The 15174-nt window shown below is 38.0% G+C and overlaps 1 long non-coding RNA gene across 1 annotated transcript; it reads left to right on the top strand.

Moving 5' to 3' along the window:
• Positions 1–3003: 3003 nt before the first annotated feature.
• LOC9269319 (uncharacterized) lies at positions 3004–4145 on the top strand. Its single transcript, XR_001546508.3, has 2 exons — positions 3004–3887; positions 4010–4145. It is a non-coding gene; the product is annotated as an uncharacterized lncRNA (long non-coding RNA).
• The last annotated feature ends 11029 nt before the right edge of the window (positions 4146–15174 follow it).

Genomic DNA, 15174 nt, shown 5'->3' with positions numbered 1-15174 from the left:
CAGACAGGCCATGCAATGCGACATGCACTCTCCAAAAAAGCAGTTCGATGTCATGTATGTAAGGACAAACAGCTAGCAGACCAGGGGAAGAACCCCATCATTTGCGTCCATCTAGCTAGCTAACCCTTTGATTGCCAGCCAGCCAATTAACTGCCTAGCTCTTGATTTCTTGAGAAAATAAACACCATCAATTAATATTAATTGTTGCTTTCTGAAAACAGGTTTTGCTGCTTTCTGAAAACATGTTTTGTTTTGCATGCATGTATGTAATGATCATTAATTGCAATATTAATTCCACGCTCTCTCTTCTGAAAGAAAGAAAAACAAGAATGTCACATTTTCAGTAAAGGAATTCGCTATACACGATATATAGACTGAAAGTCTCTGAAACCCAACTCCTGCTGAGAACTGAAGAATTAAACTACTGTTTAATTAATTTATCGCGGATTTTAATAGGGCGTAGGATTGCAACCTCTCTGATATAGTACACGTCTGTGATCGATCTATTTCAGGGTCTTTGCATTCCTTTTGAGACGAAGCTAGCGCATGCAGCTGAAACATTGCTAAACTGAAAAGGAATTGTCAAGTCAGCCAGCAGAGCATATATAATGCCCGTTTTTTTTTCCTGAGGTACTAGTATCAAGCGATGCATGCGTTCGTGATGCGGCGAAAGCAAGAATCTGGTGCCGAATGGAGTACAGATTCTACTCCATTATGATCATACACAGCCTCCTGCATGCAAGAAATTCACCTGTAACCATCCATGCACTGAGTCTGATCGATGCATACATTTCAGGCAAATTAAAGTGTGGCAGCAGCAGCAGCAGCACGTAGCAGCATGCATGGCATCCAGTGCAAGGGAAGAAGGAGATCGATGGACGAGTGACTCGTGAGAGCAGCTGGCCTAGCTCTGAATGAATATACTACTGTATATATCTGCAGCATGCTGCCATGAGAGGAGATAGCTAGCTCTGAAACGAATATATTTATCTGCACACATATCAGTATATATATATGCTCGTGTGTGAGCAGTGCAAGGTATGGCAGTTTGGCATCAGAGCGAGCTTGGCATCTGCATCAGGGGGGCTGCGTCGCATGCGTTGAAGTGGCAATGGCGCCGCGGCCAGCTCGCCGGCCGGCCAGCCGGCGCAGCAGCGCAGGCATGGGGCTTCGTCCTGCGTCGTGGTCACATCCATCAACTTATCGATCGATCAGTCTCTCTGACGGAAAAACAAATTTGCTTTGCATTTGCCATTGCGTATTCCCGTTTCTCTGCATCTGCATGCCTCGTCCGAGAAGAAAGCGATAGAGATTGCGCTTTACTACTCCATGTGTGTGTCTTCTCTCCTTTTGGTCCACGAAACCACGAATATATTTCTGGAGTACAAAAGAAAAAACATGAGAAAAATTGGCAGTAAGATCATGCAATACCCGGCCAGGCCAGGCCATGGCCATGGCGTCCTGCCCCTCCTCGTCCTGTCTTTTACTGCTTCGTCTTCTTTCCAACCAGGCACAGGCCCAGCCGGCCCCCCCCCCCCCCCCCCCCAAACACACCCAAATACTCTTCTCTTTCTCTCTCTCTCTCTCTCTCTCTCTCTCTCTCTCTCTCTCTCTCAATCATGTCCTTCATCATAAACTCTGCATTTAAACTTGTGTCTCAACTCTGAAGAAACAGTAGAGGGATGGATGAAAAGCTAGAGAAATGGATGAAAAGAAAAGGCTGCACTAACTTTCTCAAGTGTATAGTATGTGAGTCATGGGTGCATGTTCCCTCTCTCTTGCTAGCTGCTGCCATGGATGGACCTCATGGTGATCTTTTTTCCTCTGAAACCTTTTTCTTGGCCTGTCTGACAGGGTGGGGGTCAGGCATGGGGTTAGAGCTTGAAAATGTGCACTGATTACATATAGCCTTTTTCTCTAGGATTAGGAAAGGTTTATATGTGTAGACTGTAGAGTAGAGATGCCTTTTTTGAATCTTGACCATCGATTGCGTGGCGGTCAGCAATCATCCATCCCCCAAACAAATGACCACAAGCTTCTAAGCTAGCTAATCCTATGGTTGATGCAAACAGGCGATAGTGATAACATTTCTTTCTTGGCTTTTCTTAATTACAAGTGGTATACATACTCAAGATTAGTCTCAAGTAAGTGCTCCATTCATGGAGTTTTATAAGACATATATATTTTAATCGTAGAAAGTCATTCTTTATTGATTTTCACCAATAATTCGTCGAATTGTAAAGTACATTTACTTTATAAAAACTATGCTGGTAGATTCATATTTCAAAATACTTTCACAAATTTGGCTCTAAAGCTATTAGGAGAACATTTTATGAAAAATTAAAACCAAATCTTGATGTTGAAGACTTTTTAAAAATAAAATGTTTCTTATAGTTAAAAATCAAGAAACCACCATTGATCATGTGGGCAAAGGTATATATCCATGCATCATATATCTCGTGTATGTTTGAAAGTGATGATGGATGATGAACTATAGATGAAATTAAGTGTTTCACAATTATTCGAGGGCTCAAACGAACGAATGGAAGATTAGAAAGCCAACAAGTTATTTTTTTAAAAAAAATCTAAGAAATATTGTTAAAGAAAAAAATTGCAAAAAAAAATCACACTGTTTAATTATTTGGAGCTAGGAAGCATGCACATGATAATCTAGTGGTATAATCAGAAAAGAATAGGGTCATATATAGTGTTGACAAATCTCTTTAATTGTGTTATTGAGGGAGTTCTAGTTCCTACAAAATCCATATGAGAAATCCAATTTCAGACATGCCTAATTAATAATTCCATCAGTTGTAAATTTCAACACATTAGGTTTGTAAATAATGGAATAGTAGACAAGAGAAGAGAAAGTAGAATGGAAAATGCATGGATGGTAGGCCGGCTTGGGGGTGGGTAGGTGAAGATAGCAATTCTTGTGGGCAGAGGTCCACTCTAACTGCCCCAATTAAAAGACCATTGATCCCCTCCTCCCCAAGCAGCCACAGACACAGCCACCACACTAGCTTTGGACACCTCTACCTAGCTCCATCTGCAACCATATGCATCTCCACCCTCTCCATTTGGAACCAGAAAACCATGGCTTCTCCTGCATGCTCACTACTCATCCCTACACAGAAAGCTCTAGCTGCTGCTAGTTTCATTCTAGTAATGATACAAATATCAAGAGAAAAAGTGAGAGTCAAATAGAGGTGTGAGGTGAGGAAGATGCTGCAGGTAGAAGAAGCTGAGAGAAAGATATGATCAAGCAAGCAAGCAAGCAAGCAAAAGTTATCTAGCTAAAGAGGGAGCCTTTTCATTTTGAGGGGAATGTTGTCTGGCTCGGGGCTACTTTTAATTTCTCTCTCTTTTGATATCTTCTTTTCTCGATCTCCTAGCTTGATCTTTTGATCTCTCAAATCGATCTTAAGAAAAAGATCAGTCAAAGAGATGAGAGTAGATGTCTGTAGATCTCGGACCAGGCTTCATTCCCCCCAAACAGAAGGGCTCCCATGCATATCGATCATGAGCTAGCTTATTACCCCCTGCTTTTGCCTCTTCCAAATCTGATGAACTGGGTAAGTTAACTGAATATTGCTTAACTAATCAGCTTTTTGTTTCATCTGATGGATAGATAGGAGGAGTAGATCTTGGTGGCATGAACTGCATGAGATGCAGATTGGTGTAATGATGGGGGGAAAGACTGCATGACTGTACAATTGCACACTTATCAGAGCTACTTGGGATCTCTTCTCTTCTCTTCTCTCTCTGCAATAATTAGCCTTTGATGAGATGAAGGGTGATGAGGAAAAGGCTGTCATCATTAAAGGCCTTTGTTCCATGCAGATCCTATCCTTCATGGTTGGAACTAGCTAGTCTGTATTCATCAGGTACAAATACCTTGCTTAATCTTTCTTCTTTCATATGTATGTTCATCTGATCTTTACCTTTGCTTGGGTATCACAACTCTTAGCTAGCTTGACTGATCTAAAAAATGCTTTTTTTTTTATAGTTTTTGGTGATCTATTTTTCATCTTCGTTTTTCTTCATGTTCTACCTTGCCTGGTAGGATAATGAAACATGAAGTACATATATCATGCTCTGTAGTACACTCCGGGAGAAATATATGGATATTTACTTCCTGTTAATTTGTTGCTTGGAGTAGATCTAGAGAGAAAAACCAACTCTTTGCACTGTGCGTGGATTCTTTACCTTTTTCTCCTTCAATTTTTGTCTCTCTCCAAATAATGTTGCATTGGGACATATTAATTTGATTCCAGTTTAAGGGAATTAATAGGTAGCTAGCAGATTTCCATTTATACTTTGGTCACTGAGGTTAATTAATTAATTGCCTATAAATTGTTCCGATAACTGATTCACACTGTTCAAGAGAAAAGGCAAGCTAGATTCATATTCTTCAGAGTAATGCTCCGGTGCAATCTACTTGCAGTATTCTACTCCAAGTAGAATAATCTTGACCGTTTATTTTAAAGAGCAGGTAAGTAATCTCCTAATATCGTTTAGGGGTAATTTTGGCATGGGATGTTTTCTTCTGTTCGCATCGTATCAGGTCTGAACTCCGTTGCACGCAGTCACCTCGCTATTCCTCCCCCGGCCTAGCCGCCTTGTCCGCCCCCTCCGTCGCCATCCGTATTCCCCGCCGTCGCCGCCTTGTCCGCTTCCTCAGTCGCATCGTCCGTCTGGGAGCGGACGAGTGTGGTGGCGTCCGAGCAAGTGACGATCTTGAGCAGGAGTTCTGGCGGTAGTAAAAATTCCAGCCTAGGCTTCGGCGGCAGCGTCACGCACGCACGCAATGTCATTTGCTTGGCAGCGTCGTCTCGGCTCATTCGTCTTCTTGCCGTTTCCGATCACTGTGTTGTTTCATGGATTACATGGATCGATTAAGATCTTGCACGACCAACTCCGACGAGGATGACATGGTGATCGATCTATGGATCGGAAAACAATAATACCCCTTCGCGAATTATTTTTCCTAGACAAAAACACCCCTCCACATTTCACTTCCACTAATTCTGGTAGGAGTAAAACTAGATCTTAACCCTACAATTAAATATGATCAAGGGCCTAGATTACTTTTTACTCCGAGTAGAAAGCACCAGAGTAGGACTCTATTCTTCATTCATGGTCAAATCATGACAAGGGTTTGAGATCAGCAGAGCAGATATATCTTTATTAATTTTTGGTGGTAACTATATATAATTTCAGCTAAACCGGCCAAGTAGTTAATTACTGTGCCTTTTTTTTTCTCTTCTGTTTACTTTATGATCCAGTAGCTACCATAAATGCTGTAGAAAGAATATACTGCAAAGGGCACGTAGATTTTTACCTTCTAATAAATGAAATGGAACTGCGGGAAACTATTCTAAACTCTCGAGTGGATGTCTTCTCGTTGTGCATATATACGAGATCATGATCTTACCAAACAATAACAAGTTCATATATAAGATGTGCATTTCTATGACAATATATATACTACATATTGATTTTTTATATTAATTTGCAAGCTACATTCATGCTGATCATGATGATGAGATTTAATTTTGTTCATTCAATTCTTAGAACACTAATCAAAAGTAAACATCGGACTTTTGATTAATCTGAAAACTTAAATATTATCGATATAGCTACAGTATATGTTTGTCAGGGCACTAGCTAGCTGATTCTCGATCAGCTAGCTGCAGGGGAGTATATTTGACACCAGTGCATTGGTGTTGGTGTAAACCTTGTTGTTATGTATCAACTCTGAGTTGTTTCCTGTTTGAAGCCTTGAGCTCTAGCTTCCCCATACAGTACTACACCCATTATTTTTTGTGTCGAGATGCTCATACATTGAGTTATGTAGTGCGTGCTGCATGTACAAAATGGTGTTTCCAGTGATCCCAAATCCCTAAAGATTCTCTTGTTATGTTGTACATTGTCTTTGATTGCTATAGTAGCTCTTAAGTTTTAATTACTCCTTTTTTATAATTCTTTCAGGATCTCTCATGTTCAAATGTTTTCAGAAAAAGGAACCTCCCTTTTGCCTCTCTGTTGGCAGTTTTGCTCTCCTTTTTTTCTTCAGACTGTTAGCTGTACTAGTGAACATGTATATAGTTCTTCATAAAAAAAAAGGTAATCCCTTTTGTAGCTATTGCAATATAATATGAATCAGGAGTGGTGTTTTAATTAGCCCCATATATACATGCATGCTAGCTAGGCAGCTATAACAGCCAGCTAATACGTGTAGTTGCAAATTATATATGAAATCAATTAAAGGGACGCTAAATCATTCAGTCCAGGGAGGATGTATATATAATCGATCAGAAAAATTAACCAACTAATTAATCTAATATATATTGATTGCGTCTATAGATATATCCACATCTATCTCTCATTTCAGAGAGGTGATAATTAGCGATATAAGTGTACAAAACCGGTTATTACGTCTGACAAAGAGAGGTTCCGTTAATTGCAGAGAATGACTCGTGTGAGCACTGACCAGTCAAAGCATGTACAGCTCGTTGAGTAGGGCACACGTGTGAATAGATGCCTTTGCATGCGTCGCCATAGCTACTTAATTACAATTATAATAGTGTAGTACATGATTACATCTAAATTGGTAACCTTTCTCCTCTCTGTTTTGTAAACAAGTACATCTACACGTTGACAGCAGTAAGTGCGTGTGTGAATAGTGATTCTTAAAAAAAAAAAGACTACTGACTACTGCATGTATGAGCAACAGGACTGGTGTTTTCTCAAGTTGGTTTGATTGAGTATGCATTTGTATTTGCAGATAACAAGTGGATTCCACACGCATCTGTTAAGTTATATTTACGTGTAATTATTTTACGCGTTCGTGAAAAATACTTGGTTTTCTTTGACAGATGATTCGCTGGATTATTGTTATAGCGGATTATCTAGTTGGTTATAAGAAATCTAAATATTAAATATTTTTAAAAATAAACTTATGAACTACTTCCTCCATTTTGCTTTAACTTTTTCTAAAATCAAACTTAATTAGTTTTATTAAACTTTACGTATGTTTGTTTGATGTTGAAAATATATATTGTTATATTTTTCTATAGTTATAATTAACATAAAAGAAATTCAAATTTAGAAAAACAATGCATCTTATATAATTAATGTGGAACGGATGGAGTAGTTTATAATAAGTGATCTAACCAACATAGTAGTTTTTTTTAGAAAACATATTTTTAGAAGCGTAGAGCAAATAATCTACCCCTCCGTGAGAAAAAAAAAGCTCACTTATAGTGCGGTTTTTTTTAAGGACGGAGGGAGCGTACATCAATAATCCAATGAAGTAGTCCCTCTCTTAAAAGAAGTTCAATTCAGAGGATGAATACTCATCCCTAATATTGTGTTTCTAGAGGGAGTAGCGTAGGAGTACATATGGATGATGCATGCAACACTAATCAGAAAATCCATTCCATAACTATAGACTAATTCGCGAGACGAATCTATTAAGCCTAATTAATCCATGATTAGCCTATTTGATGCCACAGTAAACATGTGCTAATTATGGATTAATTAGGCTTAAAAAATTTGTCTCACGAATTAGCTCTCATTTATGCAATTAGTTTTATTATTAGTCTATGTTTAATACTTCTAATTAGTGTCCAAGCATCCGATGTGTCCCTGATCCAAACACCACCTGAGTACGCAGTAGTATTACTCCGATACAAGCTGTGTTTAGATCTAGGGGTGTAAAGTTTTGACATGTCACATCGGATATACAGACACACATTTGAAGTATTAAACATAGACTAATAACAAAATAAATTATATAATCCACCTGTAAACCGCGAGACGAATTTATTAAGCCTAATTAATCCATCATTAGTAAATGTTTACTATAGCACCACATTGTTAAACTATGGCGTAATTAGGCTTAAAAGATTCGCCTCATAATTTACATTCAATCTGTGTAATTAGTTATTTTTTCGTCTATATTTAATACTCCAATACTCTATACATATCACGTGTCCAATCATTCGATGTGATATGGTGTAAAATTTTACTATGAGATCTGAACAGGGCCATACTATCTGCGTACGTTGATGGCAGTCTTGACATGAGGTATCATGCAGATGCTGAGATGCAGAAGGAAGCAGTAGCAACACTCATGTCAGAAGCCAATTTTTAAGATGTGTGCATGCAACAGCTAGCAGCTTCCATATCCATGCATACTGATCTGGCTGCCTCTTTCATGTCACCAACACAGTTCATGGCTGTTGCATGCATGCATCCATCAGCTACTCCAGCCTTTTCTGCTTTAGTTTTGCATATCCTATGCTTGCATTTGCATACGCTCTTAATAACTGGCCCATGAAGCAATCCAATTCATATACACTCCAGCAAATGTGCTTTAATTTGCAACCGCAGAAGCAACCAATTTATACTAAATGATCAATCCGCACTTGTAGATCGTTTCTGTTTGGAGTACTGAAAAACTTGATGAAATATACTGCACGTCTTCAGAGTTTCACAGCTTCAGATTCGCACAGTTCAATCTGCGCCTTACGGAGATGATATACATACATCTAGAATTGTATTTATATTTCAGCACTAAATTGCAGATCAATTAGTCCACACATATATATATACGATCATTAGATACAGTATGTGTGTAAGTGTGTTGCTGAATATACCGCTCCGTATATGACAAGTACCAAAGATGAAAAGATCGAAAGGGGTCGGAGTTTTCTTCTCCGAACCCCCATGAATTGCCATTTTCTCTTACAATTTCTTTTAGAGGCTCTTTAATTTTATTTTGTCTTCTCCACTTTAGTTCGGCCCATAAAAAAATTCTAAACACAAGCGTACGTGTCAAAAAAAAAAGAAAAAGAGAAAGATCGCTAGCTACCTGTAGCTTGTTAATCATCAGAGGCAAAAGGGATTGTCTTAATTTGGTTGATGCATCCAGTAACACTAGATTTATTAATTTGCACATGTACGGCTTACAGAAAATGGTGCCGACGTCGTTAATTAATGTAAGACGATTTGCTGATGTAAATACGTAAATTTGCAGTTTATCCAAATAGGTTCGGAGTTTTCGTCTCCGTATCCCCTATGGCGTTCTCCATTTCCTGCAGATTGTATATATTGATCCTTTTCCCTTGCTTGATTTCTACCCCCTTAGATTTCTCGGATTCATTTGCCTTCGATTTCTCGAATATGTTTTCGCCGAATTACAAACGGAAGCCGATCAATGTTTAAACACGCGACCGATTTTCTTCTGCAAGGGGGTTCGGAGTTTTATTTTCCGAACCTCTTGATCTCGGCAGTTTTGAAATGAAGCCCCGAAGTAAATTCGGCCCATTTAACCGTTCGGGCCCAAAATCCTTGTGGTATGGATCGATTTGCCTGGCCCAGCTAAAAAGAAGAGGGAAGGACTGACGCGATAATCTGTGCCGCACATCCTTGATCGGACGTCTCACTGAGATCCAAAGGGTCGGAGTTTTTTTCTCCTAATCCCCTCGGATCACCATCTAGCTCTCCGATTTAGCCATTGAGTTAATCCGGCCCACCTAAAGACTTCGGCCCAAAAAGAATGTGTGTGTATATACACAAAAATGAAACCAGATTTGCATACATGTTAATTAGTCTGTAAAATGTGTCTGTTATGTTCGTCTACGTACTTATCAGAACCTAACGAGCATGGGCATGGGCATGCCGCCCTTATCTGAACCTGATTGCATTGTGTAACTAAAACTCTTTTTTCTTCTAATATATTAACGTGCAATTCTTTTACGCGTTTGCGATAAAAAAAATATCCGAAGGGTTCTTAGTTTTCTTGTCTATCCCCTTGAGGCCTTTAGTAAATTTGGCCCGTTTAACCATTCAGGCCCAAATGCCTCGTAAATGGATCGAGTTACCCCGATTTTCAAGGCCCATATGAAAAAGGCGGAAATTCATGATACGCAAAGGACCAATGTGAAAATTTTGTCTCCTATCTAATCTCTACCGCACATCCTTGATCGGACGTCTCACAGAGATCCAGGGGAGGTCGGAGTTTTCCTCACCGAACCCGCGTGGGCATGGTAACGCTGACACGTGGGTCCCAGCCGTCAGCGCAACGGGTGACTTGCAACGGCGCCACTCCGAGCGCCGCCGTCGCCGCTTTCTCTGGAGCTCTATGCATCATTGCTTCCGATCTTTTCCTTTTTTTTTCGAGAAATATCAATCGGATCTCGTCCAGTATTTTCTCATGTTTGCATTCAGGCTCTTACGTTTCTTGATTTCGTTCGCTCAAATCTGGATTCTGCAGACCAGTCTAAAAAAAAAATTGGATTCTGTTGAATGAACACAGGTCAATCAGATCTCTAAATGATCGATCGATGCACCAAGCTTCAAGTTCAGAATGGGCAATCCGATCTACAGAAGGTACTGATTCAGATTTGAGATTCAGACTTGTTACCATTTCTTCTACTAGTAGGTAGTTAGGTACCCTACCCTCTCTGAACTTCTGAAATATGATCCACAATTGATAGAGAGATTGAATTACTACATGCTTAATTAGCTATAGCATCATCATGATCCCACACCTCAACGTTCCATTTGCAGTGTCTGTCCAAAAGAGGATGGAATAATTCCAAGGTTTTTACAACGGTTTATTAACCATCCAATATTAGTCAGACAAGAATGCACACCTGATCATGCAGAGATATCATGTATGATCATATTTTTTTTCATGCGAAATCCATCACCCAAAGTGCTCCAATTATGCATTGACCTTTAGTTCAAAAAAGATCTCCCCTACTCCCCCAGATAAATCGAATCGACGATCATGGGGAGGAGAAAAGGTGTCGTAATCTCAATCGGAACAGTTCCTGCACTGTATCAGAAATGCATCCGCGCGTCAGGCTATACTCCACTGGAGGAGCCAGCAAGGGATTATGGGCTAAAGATAATCAAGTAAAGAATTGTCACTGTTGAGAGTTTGATTGAGCTAGTAGCTTAGGCAGGCAGCCATGATGCAGATGCAGTACTAGTACTGGTGTGCTAGCTAGTTGGTAAATGGATGGCTGGGAGCTTTTGCTTTCCTAGCCATTATTTCCAAAGTTCAGATCAAAGGCGAAGACCGGCACCATCCATGGTGACAATGGTCAGGTCCCATTCCATGCTTAATACCCTTGCTCATTATTAGATTGATCTCCCTTTTGCTACCATATCGCAATTGTCCTTTCTGGCAATCTTTCAAATTAAGCCTGCAGATTTTTGTCCCCAAAGTTTTAGGGATGTATATTGTAGTACTGTGCAAGCAAGATCTTCAGAATTCAGATATGGATTGAGTTCAGAAGCTGCTAGCATCTTTAGAGATTTGTATCTTCAGCCAGAATTATTGGGATAAAAATATTTCCGGATATGCTACAGTAAAAATAAGCATCTTATATGCTATAGATAACCAGAGAGCAAATTTCATTTTCACGGTTTCGCCAATCCATAAGTAATAACCACTCAATTACAATTTAATTAGCATCCCTGCAATTTACTTTCATGAAGACAAACGCAACGTTGTTTTGATCCCTCTTCTGAATTCTGTACGGTAAGCCGGCCATAGTAGTCCTCTGTGTACTTTCTGTACTTGACAAATTTCGCAAACGAAAGAGGTGTGCATTGACAAAAAAGACTTTATGCTATACAGTTCCAAAGTCCACATCCTGAAGAGAATAATTCCATTTTGTTGTCACTGAGGCTTTATAATAATGGAGGCCGCATGAGGGGAGGGCTGGATGTTTGACTACCACCCACCATGGAAAAACCTTAGCTTTCTCTATGCAGATAACTTTGGCTAAATTATTGGAGCCAAAGCAAAGCAAAGCAAAGTGATTGTGAGTGACCTCCAAGCCGACCATACTAATGGTTGTTGGTGTGCACGGTGGCCTGCAGTACAATTCAGGATTCCATCTTTCCTTCAATGTATTTCTAGTTTGGAGTTCTTTTTCAGTAAATGCAAAAATATGATTTGAAATCATCCTGCATCATATTCTCACAGTTTCATTCTGTTGTGGAGGAACTGATGGTTACAGCAAACATCTAACTAATTTGGACTACCTGTGTGCAGAGTCTGAAAGGTTTTCCTGCATGATGCAGTGTTTATATTCAGAGAGTTGGAGAAGGTGTCCCTATCGACAAGAACAAATTTCATACTTATGTCGGCAAAGACAAGTTAATATGCTCTGTATTGATGCTAGATTAGCACTAGCATTATGCAACAGTTTATTGGCAGAAGAGAACGAATACATAAAGCTCATTATTAGTGTTGAAAGTAGCAGAAGCACTGCAGCTAGCTAGTGCTCTATATAGCCTCTACCACATCAAAGAATCAAAGGTAGCCTTCATCAGCCGGTTCACGAGCCGTTGGAAATGATGCATTGAGTCCCAAAAGAAGCCATTTAAGAAGAAAAAGAAATCAACGGTGCCAAAACATTAATTGTGTCGGGACATAACAAACCTGCTTCTTTTCCAATTTGTCCTTGCTGTCCTTACTTGTTGATGAGATCGAATCCGTGGCTTCAGCTCCGTCCTCCTCTGCCTGCATCTGCATGTCCCTACTGAGTAAACATATGGACTGCCATTAGAGTGGAATTAATCAAGAAAAACATGCAATCATTTGTAGTCATGCAGGTTAGCTAGCAAATTTTGTATGGGTCAATTATTGCCAATATATATATGGTCATAGGTCATAACTAGTCTGCATTGTAATTTGCTTTGTCACCTATGTACATAATTTAACTATCAGCTAGCTATAAATATATACTTTCTCTAGTTTTAAAAAGATGGCGTCGTTGATTTCTAGACATATATTTGATCGTCAGTTTTATTCAAAAGATTTATGCGAATATATAAAATATAAGTCATGCATAAAATACCTTTAGTAATAAACTAAGTCTTAACAAAAGTAATAATAATTATGACGAATGGTCAAATATATATATATATATATATATATATATATATATATATATATATATATATATATATATATATATATATATATATATATATATATATATATATATATATATATATATATATATATATATATATATATATATATATATATATATATATATATATATATATATATATATATATATATATATATATATATATATATATATATATATATATATATATATATATATATATATATATATATATATATATATATATATATATATATATATATATATATATATATATATATATATATATATATATATATATATATATATATATATATATATATATATATATATATATATAAATTAACAACACAATCTATTAAAAACAGAGAGTATGTAACAATCTACATGAAGAACTAGAGGATATGATATTCTATATGTATATCCAAAATATATATGCATCCAGGAATATTGCTAGTTATTGCTACGACCGTGGTGCACTCATACATGGTTAAAGTAGACTGCAAATATAAAATTCTGCGCTTATGGCTGCATATGTAACACTTACATCATGGTGTTATACAGAGGATCACACATATATTTTCTGTACATTGGATCCATGTACCATCTCATGAGACGGACTTAAGCCTAGTAACCTTATCAACCAGTATTCTTAGACACTCACGATTAGGAGTAACGTGCTCATAAGTTGTAATAGGTCAGTCTCATGTAAGTAGAGATGGGCTATAAGTGTGATAGATTGGGAGATAAAACATTGGATCTGGTGATTACGTACATATGTTACACGTGTGCACGGTGGAAGGAGGGGAGAGAAGGAAGACGACTTCGCTATTAAGGTAGTAGAGATATTGTGTATATATTCTAGTAGTTTTTAATAAAATTTTGGGCTTGCCATATCACCGCCTATGTTGAGGATACACACACTACACGTTGAGTGTTAGGTGTAATATATGACGATAACACTCATGAAATCTTATCTTTCTTCCATCATCTATAACCTGTAAATATCTTTGTAAGTTTATTGATGATTTGTCTACCAACACATAGAGATAATATAATGGATATATAAAATGAATATTCATATTACTTAGAATTAACCATGCAAAGCAAATAAAAATAGTATCTACCTACCACAACAAAATAATGTTACATATTTTTCTTTGGATAACATATGAGTCCATATAACAAGGCAATATAGTAAATTACACACGGGTATGAGCTTTTGGTTGCATGTAACATGTATATATACCATGGGTTATGCAGATTGCAAGCAATATGTATACCACATGTATTCTATCGCCTTGGATAGATTTAAGGCCTGCGACCTTGGTCATCGGCGTCTAGAGACTTCCATTGCGTATTTTGCTAGGCTTTAAATTTTTTTATGCTTGCCAGATCACTACTTATGTCGTTTGTGAGAGACTGCACAGATACAATGAGCGAGCGTTTGGTGTAATATGTGACAGTAGCATACACGAAATTCTATCTTTCCTATGTCGTTTATAGGAACCACAGATGTCTCCTAAAGTTGACCGGCAACATCTCTAGTGAGAGATAGAGATATCCGTTACTACCAGGCCGAGGTAGGTGTAGGTGGGTATAATAAATGTATGAATTACTTCGAATTAACGAAGCTATAAGATATAGATATTACCTACAGTAAAAAAAGATATAAATATTTTGCTTTGAATAATAGAGTTAATATACAACATGGTAAATTGATTCTAACTAATTCTAATATGTATGGTACCACATTCTCAAATCTCAAACACATGGTGTTCTCACTGACACTTGTAAGCACACAAAGCCTAGGCAACACCAGGGCATACTGGCCAGCTACACTCTACGGAGGGATCAGATGCCCTCTCCGCTGTAGCTAATACAAAGCTGTAGAGTTAGTGCCTTGCTCTATCTCCAACAGCTAGCTACACACAAAAAAAAAACACATTTCTTTTAAACATCCCAAAGAGAAAGCTAAGATAAATAATTATTTCTGGATTAATTAATATCACTCCTGAAATGGTGGAGTAATATTTATGGGGAGAGATATGACATTTATTTCTCACCAGGAAAATCAGCAGCTGCAGGAAAAGAAACAGTAGAAGAAAAAGGAAATCAATAAATCATAAATAGTAAAAAAGAGTAAAAAAAAAATTCACAGATAGAAACAAAAGGGCGCAGTCACCGGCCTCCTCATATACACGCGCACCCTACGCTCTCCTCCTCC

Source organism: Oryza sativa, chromosome 6 (assembly GCF_034140825.1).
Source record: "Oryza sativa Japonica Group chromosome 6, ASM3414082v1".
In the NCBI taxonomy this organism is placed as follows: Eukaryota; Viridiplantae; Streptophyta; class Magnoliopsida; order Poales; family Poaceae; genus Oryza; species Oryza sativa.
Note: the sequence above shows the minus strand (reverse complement) of the source record. Positions and strands in the feature narration are given on the sequence as shown.